The sequence below is a fragment of the Schistocerca cancellata genome, chromosome 6 (genome assembly GCF_023864275.1).
Source record: "Schistocerca cancellata isolate TAMUIC-IGC-003103 chromosome 6, iqSchCanc2.1, whole genome shotgun sequence".
Classification (NCBI taxonomy): Eukaryota; Metazoa; Arthropoda; class Insecta; order Orthoptera; family Acrididae; genus Schistocerca; species Schistocerca cancellata.
Window position 1 is genome coordinate 651362225 of NC_064631.1, and position 13438 is coordinate 651375662.

General features: G+C 40.0%; 1 non-coding gene across 1 annotated transcript; it reads left to right on the forward strand.

Moving 5' to 3' along the window:
* Positions 1-8624: 8624 nt before the first annotated feature.
* On the forward strand, positions 8625-8699 carry Trnat-ugu (transfer RNA threonine (anticodon UGU)). Its single transcript has one exon. It is a non-coding gene; the product is annotated as a tRNA-Thr (tRNA).
* Positions 8700-13438: the final 4739 nt, after the last annotated feature.

Sequence of the window (13438 nt, forward strand, 5' to 3'; positions counted from 1 at the left end):
TTAGTGTCAGAAGTGTTACACTAGTTTCGATAACTGATTGCTCTATTGGCTGCAGCAAACTCCTTACATTTGGAGGCAAAAAAGTATTTTGCAACGTCGATTTACTTTATCAAGAAAGCACTCGGTGGGTTGGGAGAATGCATTGTCCATAATTAATATCACCTTACGGCCTTCTCTGCCTGTGGTCTTTTGGTATTTTTCACTTCGGGTATGAGAAATTGAATCGCACCATTCATAAGACAGAGTAGCAGTCATACAGGCCTTAGGTTTTATCTCGTAACAATGGGAAGCTTTTTAATATTTTGAAAGCACGGAAATTTTTCGATTTTTCTATGAAGAGAAAGGGTATTCTGTGGTTTCTTGTAGAGTTATAAGAGTTCAATGCCGTAACACTTTCTCTACTAACCTTAAGGCTAGAAGCACAAGTTTCCCCTTAGAAGCTAAAGTTGTTTCAGGTGAAGGCTTCCAAAAACGGCTTGCCTCATATACTTTGTGCAGAAATTCAGTCATAAGATTATGCTCCAAATTTGAATTTTTCAATAAAATTTCTGTTCCTTTTTTTCTTTAGCACGTCGATGGTTTTTCACCACTTAAATCCATTTCATGAGTACCTTCCTTGCCGTGAAATTCTGTAGCCAGTCAACGCTCAACGGAAATGAACACAAACTGTCTATTTTATCAGCAATATGTTTTACTTTTTCTGAAAAGACACTTCAATATAGCCTCTTCACCTTTGGTCCTCTGCTGTTCTTATCGCTTTTCTCGATGAATTCCGATCTTAATTCTCAATGGCAGACACAAATTTTATAATTGAGGACTTGATTTTTATGTCTGAAATTGTTGATCATCCCACGCTAAACATCTCAGCTAACTGCTTACCACACACGTCTTTGTCTAATTATTGCCTGCCAGCGATAAGACAGGGCGTTATCTTTTAAAAGTAATATGCCAAACAGTAAATTAAAACGAATTCACAAAAACAAACACGTGGAAGACAGAACGTTTAGCGATAACTCAGTGAATACGTAAAGATCATGTCACATACTGTTGTAGGCCACAATGAATGACTGGCACCACAAATACAACAATGGGAACATTGCACATACAACAGTGCACACCTGTATTCATTCTTCACTGAAAGAATTCACCGTTCATTACATTCCCTGTGGACTGATTTTGGAACGATAAAGGAATGTACAGAATACTGTATACTTGTAATAACTAAGGAACAAAAAAATTGTTGTCTTACAGTACAAAATTCATTTTTTTCCCCAAGGTGACTCGGATAATTGGTTATCTGGGCAGTTAGTATTTGGGTAACTGGAGTTCTATGGTACTTAATTTCGTGATGTGCGAGTTCATAGTCAACATCAGTTTTGTAATTGATGTCCACAAAATGCACTGTGTGAATGTCTCCGCTGGGCAATTTTATAGTATTTTCAAAATACACAGTTCTAATTAACAATGGTGGCGCACCGTGTTGTTGCAACGACAATCAGGTCCAACGATCAGGCTGCAGATGGCTGCTCACGCTGCTGTTGCGTTGTGCCTCAAGGGTGTCGAACATCTGAATTCCCATCTCACATTGGGAAAATTTCATCGTTTAGCATTATACCAGAAGTGGATAGCAAATTTATGAGATCATCCCAGGTAAGCGCAAAAAACCTTGTTTTCGGAGCTTGCAGTGCCCTTTTTGATCTAATACAGGATTATTTTGACCGTACTGTATATGTTCATTTATTATTTTTTTTAATTTACACCTTAAGCTCCGAAGGACCAAATTGAGCAAATATTCAAGGTAATGGAATGTGTCAGTACATGAAGCTACAATATAAAAGTAATAACAGAAAAAATAAAACGTTTATGAACCTGAGAAAAGTCAGTCCATAAGTTTAAGTAACCTCAATCAAGAATACAACAATAATCAACTTAACTTTAGAAGGAACTCCTGAATAGAATAGAAGGAGTGACCCATGAGGAATCTCTTCAGTTTCGATATGAAAGGGCGTGGATTACTACTAAGCTTTTTGAATTCGAGCAGTAGCTTATTGAAAATGGATGCAGAAGTATACTGTACACCTTTCTCCACAAGATTTAGGTAAGTCCGATCCAAACGCAGGTTTGATTTCTGCCAACTATTAACTGAGTGAAAGCTGCTTATTTTTGGGAATATGCCAATATCGTTAACATGAAAGTTCTGAGTCAAAAATATCCTTTTCGAATGGGGAGAGTTACCCCAGAATATAATATCATACGGCATAAGCGAATGAAAATAAGCAAAGTAGACTAATTTTCGTGTCAAACGACCACTCACTTCAGACACCGTTCAACTAGTAGAAATGGCAGCATTAAGTCTTTGAACAATATCCTGAATATGGGCTTTCCACGACAGTTTACGATCTGAATAACTAAAAATCCCATCTATTCAATTTCACTAATCATGTGCCCACTCTATGAATTTAATACGTCGGGTTCTGTTGAATTATGTGTTAGAAATTGTACAAACTGAGTACTATTGTGATTTACCGGTAGTTTATTTTCTACAAGCCATGAACTTACTTCATGAACTGCACTATTTGAAACTGAGCCAGGGTTGCACATAACATTCTTTACTACCAAGCAAGTGTCATCATCAAACAGAAATAATCTACAGTTACCCATAATACTAGAGGGTATATCATTTATATAAATAAGGAACAGGAGTGGCCCCAAAACTGATCCCTGGGGCACCCCACATTTGACTGAACCCCACTCAGACCCTTCATCATGGCCATTCTCAACACTGTGAATAATAACCTTTTGCTGTCTCTTGTGCAAGTAAGAGGTGAACTAGTTGTGAGCTACTTCATATTCTGTAATGGTCCAACTTCTGGGGCAATATTTTGTGATCAACACAATCAAATGCCTTACTTAAATAAAAAATATGCCTAGTTTTCGAAAAATTTTATTTAACCCTTCCAGTACCTCACAGAGAAAAGATAATATAGAATTTTCAGTGGTTAAACGACTTCTAAAGCTAAATCGCACATTGGGTAACAAATTATGTGATCTAAAATGATCAATTATCCTCATATACACAGCTTTTCAATAACTTTAGCAAACACTAGTTGCATGTAAATAGATCTGAAACTGTCTGTTTTATCTTTTTCTACCTTTTTATGAAGTACCTTTGCTACTGAGTACTTTAATCGTTCTGGAAACTGACCATTCCTAAAGGAAAAATGACAAATATGGCTCAATACAGGGCTAACATGTGCAGCACAGTACTTTAATATTCTGCTAGGAACTCCATCATATCCATGAGTGTCCTTAGTCTTCGGTTATTTAAGTATTGACTCAATCTCCCTCTTGTCTGTATCACAGAATACTATTTCAGACATCATTCTCGGGAAGGCATTTGCCAAGAAAGTTATATGATTCCCCGTAGGAACCAAATTTTATTTAATACAATAGCAGTGCCCAGAAAATGATTGTTAAATACCGTATGTATATCTGATTTATCACTATTAGAAATATTTTAATATGAACTGACTTTATATCGTCCACCTTGTGCTGCTGAACAGGCACTGACAACTGACCATATAGTTTTAATTTTTATATGGTGAATTAGCTATTCCATTTGTGTACCACATACTCTTTGCCTTCCTAATAACATTTTAAGCACCTAACAATACTGTTTGTCATGGTCTACTGTAGCTCGATTGTGACTACTTCTAACATTTTCAGAATATTCCCTCTTGGTTCTAAATGATATTCTTATCCCACTAGTCAGCCACACAGGCTGCCTTTTACTGATAGTACCCTATTTAGAACATTCTAATGGAAAGAAGCTCTGAAAGAGCATGAGAGATGTGTTATGGAAAGCAATATATTTGTCATCTGTGTTATCAGCACTATAAACATCCTGCCACTCTTGTTCCTTGATGAGGTTTAAAAAGCTCTATTGCTGTTGGATTAACTTTCCTACATAGTTTCTAATTATATGTGACATTTGTTTCAGTACAAAAGCCTTTCAGTGTTATAATTTTTGCATCATGGTCTGAGAGGCCATTCACCCTTTTACTAACAGAATGCTCATCTAGTAATGAATAATTAATAAAAATATTGCCTGCGGCTGTGATATTGTTCACCTGCACAGTCTGCATCAGATAATATGAATTTAGGAGATCTACCAACATACTTTTTCTTGCACAATGATATACAATGAAGTCACCACATACAACTAATTCCTGGTACTTCCTATGAAGTTAAAGCAGAACCCTCTCTAGCTTGAACAGAAATGCTCTGAAGTCAGACTTAGGCTACCTATAAACAACAAAAATTAGATGTTTACTTTCACTAAATTCAAATATCGGTTCAGATCAGTGCCTTGATATGTCTACGGACTCAAATGGAATACTGTTTTTTACGTATATGACCACTCCAGCAAAGAACTTCTTGAAAAACAGCCTGCTAATCTGTATTCTGATAAAGGAACTCTCTGAATTGTCAAATTATTTAAGTGGTGCTCCAATGTACCAATAATTTCACAGTCAACATCTATAAGCAGTTCACAAGCTTTATCTCTAATGCCTATTATATTTCGATGAAATATGCTACTTCCTTCTCTACTTGGAAACATGACATCCTCTGACGGTGATTCCTTAGTTGGAGGGACTTCCTTTAAGCAGGTATACCTATTAGCTGCCGTCAGTCTGAAAAAGGTGTGGCTCTAACACCATCTACTATAGGAATATTTCCGTGGGTAATTCCACCACCACCCACTAGACTGTCACCTATAAGCTTTGTCAGCCTCCCCTTCCCATGCCTATTGAGGAGCAGTCCATGCGTAGTGAAATGTGATCTACCGATGGACTCAAATGGCACCACTGCAATGTGACCCATGTTCTCTGACATCAGTGTCCTCTCCAGCACCATGTTAACACGCCTAACAGAGGCATTAATATGAGGCTGATCACGACGCTGCAACAGTTGCAGGAAATGCACATTCATGTCACCAGTGAGAGTAGCTATCTTTACCAGGTCACCACCTACATCATATTCCCCATCTGTTTGAATTAACGTAAATGATATGCAAATAACTAATAAATCGCAAGTGCGCACTGTGGTTGAAATACTCGAGGCTGGCGTACATACATACATTCCAGACACGATGGTCATAGGAGCTTTTAGTTCGAGAGAGGCAACCGCACGCTAGGTGGCCGGTCCCAACCGATCTACATCGGCCGGTGACTGCCCATAGAGCAGACAGCATTTGCCCGAGTGAAAGGACGACCCCGTGTTCGGCTTAAAAGCAAATTCGGGAGCCGCCAGCCTACGAATTCTTTACACATAGCACATAGTTTCAGAGATTTTCACAGGGAGACAGCAAACGCCAAACGCCGATACTAAAGATTTCCGGATTGGTCGCCTTAAACGAAACGTCATTCTCCCATTTCAGAAGATTAATGCTGATTGGCAGACGATATTTCTGACGCCTTGAGCTGAAGGAGTAATGGAAGAGACCGGAAGATATACCCCTTCATGTCTGGCGTGGAGAGGGGCCGTTCCGTTATCGCTCTTGGAGCGAGAACACATAACGAGAACGTGCGCGCTCGTACGTGTACTCAAAGAGCGAGGAACAAGTCTCTCCTCAGTACTTCACTGGGAGAGCGCCTCTGTCGAGAGCGAATCGAAGTGCGGCTCTATATTGAGTCCTTGCGATCAAGTGTTGTTCACTGTGTTGGCCGCCACACTTATTGTGCAGTGTGAACGGACAGAGTTATAGTTAAACGCCTGTGAGCGATTTTTGAGTGGCATTGTGGTGGACTGGTTATCTGACTGCTGTACCACACCAATAATTAGTCTAGGGGCGAATAGGAGTCATTGACTTCATCAAGGCGTAGATTGGCGAAGGTCAATCCAGATAGAATGAGAGTTATCTTATTTGTCAGCAGCGAGCGGCGCAAACAGCAATCATCGAAGGTTTCGGTACTGTGTGCTAGAGCTCTTGCGAGCCCCATATTTCCTCCACAACAGTACATTTCACTGCATTTCTCACGCGACAGCCTCGACTGTACTCAGCAACATTCTAATGGATAATTATTCAAGTTGAGTAGGCGCAGCTCTCAGTCATTCTGCCAAGTCAATAGCAATCTTAAACTTTGTATAGAAATTTCATTAGCGAATCCTATCCTTACGAGGTAACTTCACATTCCCAAAAGAGCCCGGAAACAACGTGTTCAATTCATAACTAAAAGTGTCATTGCGATTTCACAGAATTTTTGCCAAATAAATAATATTTTTCGTTAGTTTCATGTTTTTCTTACACTAACTAGCACTACTCCAGTACCCAAGTACCCCACTAGTTACGTAAGAAATTTGGTCAAATTTTGTGTCATTTCCTTACAGTGGACAACTCCAGAAAATATTTATTGCTGAAAGTTTTTCAGGCATTTCTCTTTAGAACATTAGGACGTCTGTCTGACTTCTGTAGTAGTGTGGGAGGGGGAGGGGGAATTGCATTTCGCAAAAGCCACAGGGTAAAGTGTACATCTCAGATCAATTCCACGCATACAGTGTGAATGTTTGCCCATTTATTCCAGTTTAACTGATGTATGTGTGTAATTTTGTGGAAAAAAAAATTGGCTCATTCTTCATGGCATACACTGATTAGTTCTGCACTATGAGAATCCGACGGTAAGAAGAGAATTTTCAGAGTTATACAGCAACAGCCATGAATCCTTCTGCCGTCCTCTCTTTGAATAGCCACAAAAAACAGCCACAATAGTCTGAGTACTGTACAAGTGCGTGAACCAGTTACATGTTTTACTCTGTTCTCTAAATTTTTATGTTCAATACCTGTAAGTTATCCTGAGTAATTTACCGAGATAGAGTTCTATTTTATGTGCTGTTATATTACCGAGTATCCTACTTCATGGAATTGATTTCTATAATCACAATTAATAAAATTTGTGGCGTACTAGATTTCTTTACCATTCAGTGAACCTTTTTTCTAAAGTACTCCTGGTGCTTTCTGCCAAAGGATAGTTACTGTTTCATTAAAGTGTAGTTGCCAAGAAAAGATCTAAAGTACTTTGCTTAAATGTCATTCTTATTGAAATATCAGTACAGTATCAAAGTTATCTGCACGAAATTGTAATCAGTCAGAGTAGTTACCGTCTAGTAAAATTGAAGCGTTAGCTAAAGAGATTATTAATGTACAGGTTTGTAGCAATATCTATAAATCATGTGTTTGCAGTTAATATTTTTTTTGTAGTGTATTGTAACAAAACTAATTAGACTTGATCTTAGTCACTGATAAATTGGTTTCTGAGTCTTAGTGCTTATAGCTGAACCAGATTTAAATTTTATGTTACAGCTAAAGCATTAATGGAGCGCACTTGGCAATTCCATGACATTCGTGTGCTACAAAGAGCAACTGGCTACTACTGTTCAAACTACACTAACCCATGTTCCATTTCAACTAGATAGTATTAGAAAGCAAATGCTACAAATAATAACCAGTACAAAAAATGTAATTGTCTGAAATCCATTTCGATGACAGTACTTTCCAATAACTAAAAGGCTGGCCGGAGTGGCCGAGCGGTTCTAGGCGCTACAGTCTGGAACCGCGTGACCGCTTCGGTCGCAGGTTCGAATCCTGCCTCGGGCATGGATGTGTGTGATGTCCTTAGGTTAGTTAGTTTTAAGTAGATCTAAGTTCTAGGGGACTGATGACCTCAGAAGTTAAGTCCCATAGTGCTCAGAGCCAATAACTAAAATAACAAGAGAACAACATGTGTAAATTAGTAGTGGTCCACCATCAGTAAATTATGTACTTGTTTTGGAAAGTTTTGCTGATTTATTATACAGACAAAAAGTGTTATTGAGAGCCAGTTATTACCAAAATTTTATAATACTCTTTCTATGTTATTCATGATAAATCACTGGTACACTTTTTGCTAAACTGTACTACTGTCTCTTTTCCTACACACATAAGTAGTTTTACACTATAAAGTACAGTAAATTAAAAAAATTAACTTTCTTTATGAATAGTGATACTAGCTGGTACCCTTTGCCTGATTAGGCTAGTGATCATTTCCTTTTGCATCATTACACATTACTTTATTAATGGCATGACCTTAGTTAGATTTTCATTTGTTTCGCTGCTGCTTCCTTTTAATACAAGTCTTTCGGGGGACGAAAAACAATCTGATACCTTTCCACTACAGACATTATCAAAATTAAAATTCCTTCACAGGACTAACATCGGATCACGCCAAGTTAGTAGTAGCCAGTAGCGTTATACTTGGTGACCGTGACAGGACTTATAATACTGTTAGGGGAAAATGTTACATGTAAATTGAAGAGGGATGACTGCTATCAGCTGCAGCGGAACATTAGGCAGAATCAGCTGCGACAAGCGAAAATGTGTACCGGATGGAGATTCGAACCCGGAATCTTCTCCTAACTAGGCAGGTGAGGTAACCACTGCGCCATTCGTGCGCCCGACCTCCTGTGGGAACCTCTAAGTAGCGAACAGGAGTACAATGGACAGGAACTGCAGATAGGTGGCGTTCAGTAGAAGTGTGGATCGTCCATGGGGCGTACCGAAATAGTCCGTGCAGTTGCGATAACGCGGTGTCCCGGATGGGGCAGTGGTTACCGCACCTGCCTTGTAAGCAGGAGATCCCGGGTTCGAATCCCGGTCCGGTACACATTTTCGCTTGTCGCAGCTGATTCCGCTTAATGTCCCTCTGCAAGTGATAGCAGTCATCCACATTCAATTTACACACAGTGTTTCACAGCTGTGGGATCCGCGTGGTGTCTGTTCTTTCGGAGGAGCGGACACCATGCATTGAAATAAAAGAAAATGTTACATTTCCTGTGACTGGACTAGTAGTACTGTCAGAGGAAAGTATTATGAAAGGATCACATTTTGCGTGGATCAGGACAACATTACCTATTTATAGAACAAAAATCAACCTCTGTTTAGAGCATTTAACCAAAACTATACGCGCAAAAGCAAACAGAAGAAACAAAAAACAGGCTGTAGTCCAAACAGAAGATATACTTCCAAACCGTAGGATACTTACACACATTCACAGTAAGCTTACATATATACTGTTAGTATCTACAGAGCTATGAATACAACTAATACTAATACTACACCATTGTGAATCATGGTCTGGAGAGCTATGTCCCTAGTCAGCGGATAAAGGATGAATAAGATACACCGTGAATTAATAACGAAATTCGGAATATGCTGCGGAAGCAGAGGTTGTTACACTCTCTGTTCAAAAGAGAACGCACAAAAGGCAACAAGCAAAGGTTAGTTGAGATTCGTGGGTCTGTGAAAAGACCTATACGCGAAAAATACACCAACTACAACAGTCAGAGCTTAGCAAAATCTTTCGTAGAGAACCCAAAAAAATTCTCGTCCTATGTAAAATCGCTAAGCAGGTCTACGTCTTCAGCCCCTTGTTGACCAATCTGATGAGGCTGCTGAAGATATCAAAACGAAAGCCCAAGTTTTAAATATCACGTTCAACGAATCGTTCACACAGGAGAATCGTGCAAACATACCGTTACTTGACCATCGGACGGACTCCCGTATGGATGACATAGTAATAAGCATCCCTGGCGTAGAGCAAAAGTTAAAAGATTCGAAAGCAAATAAATTACCAGTATGGAATCCCAATTCGGTTTTACAAAGAGTACTCTGAGGCGTTGGCCCCTTACCTGAATCACTCGCCCAGCACGAAGTTCCAAGTGACTGGAAAAGCGCAGGATGTCTCCGGTATATAAGAAGGGTAAAGGAACGGACATGCCAAATTGCAGGCCAATATCCCTAACTTTGGTTTGTGGCAGACTGCTTGATCATATTCTCAATTCGAACATGTTAAACTTTCTTGAGACTGAGAAGTTTATGCCCACGAATCAGCATGGTTATAAGAAGCATCTCTCTTGCAAAACTGAGCTTGCCATTTTATCATATGATATATTGTAAGGTCTCAGGCAAATCCAACACCTTCCATGAAAACCCTGACGTGATAAGCAAATCCAGTAGTATGTCACATAGCTCCGAATAAATTGTGACATTAAATTAACCAAAGTAATACGAGTAACGAGTGAGCAAATGGAATACCACAGACTAACACAAGAATGCCTAAATGCAGGTCATACCTTCCCACCGTGAGACAGACGCAGTTCCGAGGGGAGAAACGAGAACAGAAGTCGAGAGCAGAACCGTGTTAAGCTGGAAGGCCTACGATAAGGGACGGACACCCACGTCGCCAGCTAACCGCTAGGACCACCCCCAGCCCATGTTAAAAGCTAGAGCCCTCCAGAACAACAGTATAGATCTTACGATAACACAAAAAGGGCCACACCAGCTGCAAGTTTTAGCGTGAGCTTTTTCGCGTCTCTGTTACGTCATGACCACCACCCAGCCCATGTTAAAAGATAGAGCCCTCCAGAAGAACTGTATAGATCTTACGATAACACTAAAAGGACCACACCAGCTGCAAATTTTAGCGTGAGACTTTTCGCGTCTCTGTTACGTTGCAATCTTTAAAAAAATTGCCCCACCACGAAAAGTATAACGTTTCTCATTGGATAGACAGAATTTTTGTAGGCGGAGCTTGAGGTTAACATTGAGACCCTGATTGGTCAGATGAAAACACAGCCAGATAGTTTTTTTAAACCAACTTCGGTAAATTGTAGTAAGGAGAAGTTAGGAGAGAGCTGCTTCCGAGACGGCGAGGTGAGCGGAGCTGTGCTGTCCGCCGCCCCCTGACGAACACGGACAAGGTAATGAATGCACGCGATGCCGCATAACAGTGCATGAAGCTTCACTCAGAACTGCAGAAGTCTCATCTGTTACACCCCCTTTTTGCGTGATACTAGTGTCGATCGTCAATTAAAGCTCATGGTGTTCACATTTGGCACTTGAAGTAAAAATCTGAAACGCAATGATTTTTGTGTTATATAGTTATTGAGAAGCCACATCAACCACTGTAATTTACGAGGAGTTAGATAAGTAATTAAAGATAATTGAGGGTCACTGTAGACCATTTTGATAGTTTTTTCTTTTGTTAAACTTAATTTAAACCTAGATTATATGTGATATGTCATAGGTCATCCTTCGATCCATTGTAGACCTTGGAAACCCATTCAGGGAATATTCGCTCACATTTTTGTTGAACGCAGTTGGTTTTTACCATCCTGTTTTAAAACATTTCCTTTTATCAATAGTGCAATTTATAAACAATGTTTTGTGAGTAGAATAAAATTTCCAATGGTAAACTTAACTGCTTTTTCGACGTTATTTTACCAGCTAGCTAAAAATAGGAAAGCCTTGAACCCCTTCCACTAAATTTAGTTAGTATTAAGATTCTTTTAAAGGGAGTGCAGTGGAGCTGACGCTGAAATCATTAAGTATTTGGTTATATCATCACTAGTCTCACTGAACTCTTCTGAACTCTACATATCATGTGTGGTCTGGCGTCTCCTTACCAGCAACAGGTCCCAGGTTCAAACTAGTCAATTCCCTAAAAAACACGCTCAGAACGTCGTTGCGCGAAAGTGGTAGGGAGACACGATATAGAACAAACAGACACCACGCAGAATGTTAGTATATTGCGAATTATAGATGAAGAGCAACCGGAAGATTCCATTTTTCTAGTCTTTCGGAAAGCATTTGACACGATGCCTCATAGAAGGCTGTTAACGAAGGTTTAAGCATATGGAATAAGACTTCTTTAGTAATAGAACCCAGAATACTATTCTCGCCGGCGTATGTTCATGAGAGAGTGCCTCAGGTAAGTGTGATAGGACCACTGCTGTCCACTACTCACATAAATGATTTGGCCGACGGGGTAGGCAGGAATTTGCGGGTTTTTGCTGACGATGCTGTGGTGTACGGTAAATTGTCGAAGTTGAGTGACAGTCGGAAAATACTTAGACAAAATTTCCAGTTGTTGTGACGAATGACAGCTAGCTATTAACGAGGTAAAATGTAATTCTGTTGAATAAGAGGAAAAAAGCTGTAATGTTCGGATAACAGTCTTACTAGCTTCCGGCCTGACGCAGTCAAAACGATCAAATATCTGGGCGCAACGTTGCAAAGCAATATGGAATGTAGTAAGCATGTGAGAACTGTGCTAGAGAAGCGGAATAGTCGAGTTGGATTTATTGGGAGAATTTTAGGAAAAAGTGGCTCACCTGTAAAGGAAACGGCTTGTAGCACGCTGGTGCGACCTGTTCTTGAGATCAGTACCACGTAGTGTTGAAGTGGGCTGCTTGAGTAGTTACCGGTAGGTTCGAACAGCAGATAAGCGTTACGAAGATGCTTCGGAAGCTCAGATGGGAATCCCTGGAGCGAAGGCGACGTTCTTTTTGAGAGACACTATTGAGAAATTTTGGAGAACCAGCATTGCAGCTGACTGCCAATGGGTTCTACTGCCGCCAACATACGTCGTGCGTAATAACCACGAAGATAAGATACGAGAAATTAGGGCACATACGAGAGAATATAGACAGTCGTTTTTCCCTCGCTGTATTTGCGACTGGAACAGGAAGGGAAATAACAAGTAGTGATACAGGATATCCTCCAGCACTCACAGCATGATGGCTTGCGGAGTATCGACGTAGATGCAGATCACCCTCCATGTTTATGTTATGGTAACGTGAAATGTGTGGTATCTACAAAAAACTTTCAGGCAATGAAAGCACGTTCTTCTTGTGCTATACTTTTGTTTCTTCTGTTCCAGCGGTACTGGAAAAATACGTGAATAAACAGTCCTTACAACTACATATGTAGGATTTCAATCGTTATAACAGAATGCTCACACAGTGAGGAGTCAACCCACACAAATTTACACACGTCTCCCTTTTCTATACCAAACATAAACATGCCAATATTTCACAGAATTGAGTGATTTCATACATAACACTCAATTAGATGTAGTGAAATTTCTCAGTCAGTTCATAGTGCAGTTCATAGGTCAATGTTTGTACCGTGCCTATCACCAGAAGATGTATACCCTTTCTCTTATAGTACACTATCCACACTAATGCTAAAGAAGCTTTTGACCTTACGTTCCTAATGACTACTGTTTGCATACGTATAACAATAAGGATTTTCCACCTCTGAAACTGCGGAGTCAAGGTGGCTAAGTGCCAACCGAAAGGACCCAGGTACGATTTCCGGCCGGGATGGAGATTTTATCCACTCAAGGGCTAGGTGTTGTGTCGTACTTATCATCATATCATCATCACCGGCATGTAAGTCAAAGGCAGCACGAAAAAGGAGTGCACCTGACACCGAGACGCCACACGACAGAGAGAGAGAGAGAGACAGGGAGACAGTAACTGACTGAATTATCAGTGCAGTACAGTGCTTTGAAATCAATTAATTTGATATATACAACTGGTAGATACTACTAGGCTAAAC